General features: G+C 37.6%; 1 non-coding gene across 1 annotated transcript; it reads right to left on the bottom strand.

Annotated features, from left to right (window-relative positions):
* Positions 1-1,720: 1,720 nt before the first annotated feature.
* Positions 1,721-1,824, bottom strand: LOC117275435 (small nucleolar RNA R71). The gene has a single exon (XR_004505596.1). It is a non-coding gene; the product is annotated as a small nucleolar RNA R71 (small nucleolar RNA).
* Between the last annotated feature and the right edge of the window lie 329 nt (positions 1,825-2,153).

Raw genomic sequence — 2,153 nt, 5'->3', positions numbered from 1 at the left:
TGAGCTATTTGGAGCTTTGAAGTCTGATTAGAAGCCCAATCAATTAAGCCGGGATCACGTTCGGGGGTCGAGGACCAAGTCTGGATGTCAAAATCGAAGCAAAATCCGTACTCTAAGAAATTTGCACTAATATCACGCACAGTGAGGCACGCTAGTGCAAATTATGCCAAGAAATTGTTTTGTGAAGTGTTATGGACATTGCCACAAGTGCGCCGCATGGTGCATTGCGGTAGTACAAATATGCCAGAGTGACTCTCAAATTCCGCTAAAAAGGAGTAATTTCGTACGAGGATTATTGGGGGATGGCTTAAATACACGGGAAAACACCATTTTCGGTACTTTTGATAAAATTTCTACCTAAGGAGGCCAAGGAGGCAAAGGCGGAGTTGGAAGAACACAAGCACAAGGATTTCATCATTCCTTCCTTACTCAAGATCCGGATTTGGATTGAATTTATGTTTTCTTTTACTTTAGTTACATTTGTGAAGAACTTCTCCATGTCTATGAGGTTGAGACTTAATCGAGAGAGGAGTTTCTACTAAACGTTTGAACTAATAATAGAGTGAATTCGAGAGACTCACTTGAACATTGGACGTGAATATCTAAAGTTAGATCTCGAATAGTTATCTTGCACTTATTCTGTCAAAACCCAATCCTCTTCCATTGATAACCTTAATTGTTTATTCCTTGTTTCGATAGTCACTAGTCAATAGTTGTAGATTTTAGATTCTTAGTTAAATTTTATTATTAATCATATAAATCTCAACTGTTGATCCTCCTGGATAGCAATCAATCTAAAAACAACGAAAATACTATTTAAATCCAATCCCTGTGGAGACGATAATCAATCTATACTATCTTTGACTAGCTAGCACAATATAATTGTGTGTTTTGCGCTCGTCAAATTTTGGCGTCATTGTTGGGGATTTACAATCAATAGTGTTTGAAATAGTTTGTAGTTCTAATTCAGGATTTTTTTTTTTTTATTTTATTTTTTTTACTTTTATTTTGTTCTTCACGGGTTTCTCCTCCGTGTGTAGGCAACATGTTAAGTCCTTCGTGTATGAAATAATCTTCTTGTAAAGAAGTAATACCCTACAACTAGGAATTGGAAAAATACCTGCGGCAAATGAGGAAAGAGAAAGAGTTCACCGTAAAGTTCTTGGGGCAACCTTCATCCCCAGAACACATGGCTAATAACGATGACAATGAGGTAGAGGCAGCTGCAAGGATAGCTGCTGAGGCAGCCCATAGAGTTGTTGAGGAAACTGTCAAAGAAAATATGGGTCGAAGATATAATCTAAATCGACCCTTGATTGAAGACCATTTCGCGAATACGGTACCAAGGTTTGGTAGTGCATTATGTGACTATGCCAGACTAGTCTACAATCAAGGATTGTCAAGTGTTAGACCACCTCTAATTGCAGCCAATAATTTTGAGTTGAAGATAGGTTTGCTTCAAACCATTCAAAATAGTTGTGTTCTCAGAGGGAAGATGAACGAAGATCCAAACACGCATCTGATGGACTTCGAGGAGATTATAAACACCTTTAAATACAATGGGGTGTAAGAAGATGCAGTGTATTTAAGGTCATTCCCCTTTTCACTTAAAGATGATGTGAAGCAGTGGCTTCAAAGCATGCCAAATGGATCAATTAGAACATGGGAGAAAATGACCAGAAAAATTCTTGATAAATATTTCTCCTCAGCTAAGACGGGAAAGTTTAGAAGATAAATCCATAATTTCTGCCAGAAAGAGAATGAAATTGTTTTTGAAGTGCGGGAGAGGTTTAAGGAGATAGTTAGAAGGTGTCAACATAGCATAATTAAACTCTGGATGCAACTCCAGGATTTTTGGGATGGATTGACACATGCCTTGTGTAGAACATTGAGCAATGCAGTTGGAGGTCCCTTTTATGAAGAAGACTCTAGATGAGATAGTTACATTTCTTGATGAGTTAACCGAAGATGCTAATTAGTGTCCCTCTAATAGTGTGGAAATAATAAAACCAACTGGTGTTCACCAAGTTGATGCTACTACATCTAAGCAAGTACAACTTGATGCTATGCTAAAGAAATACGAAAGCTAATTGTATCTTCGATGCAAAATTTACATCACGCAGCTTATGATATATATGGAAGAGGACACCCTA

The sequence above is a fragment of the Nicotiana tomentosiformis genome, chromosome 4, assembly GCF_000390325.3.
Source record: "Nicotiana tomentosiformis chromosome 4, ASM39032v3, whole genome shotgun sequence".
In the NCBI taxonomy this organism is placed as follows: Eukaryota; Viridiplantae; Streptophyta; class Magnoliopsida; order Solanales; family Solanaceae; genus Nicotiana; species Nicotiana tomentosiformis.
Note: the sequence above shows the minus strand (reverse complement) of the source record. Positions and strands in the feature narration are given on the sequence as shown.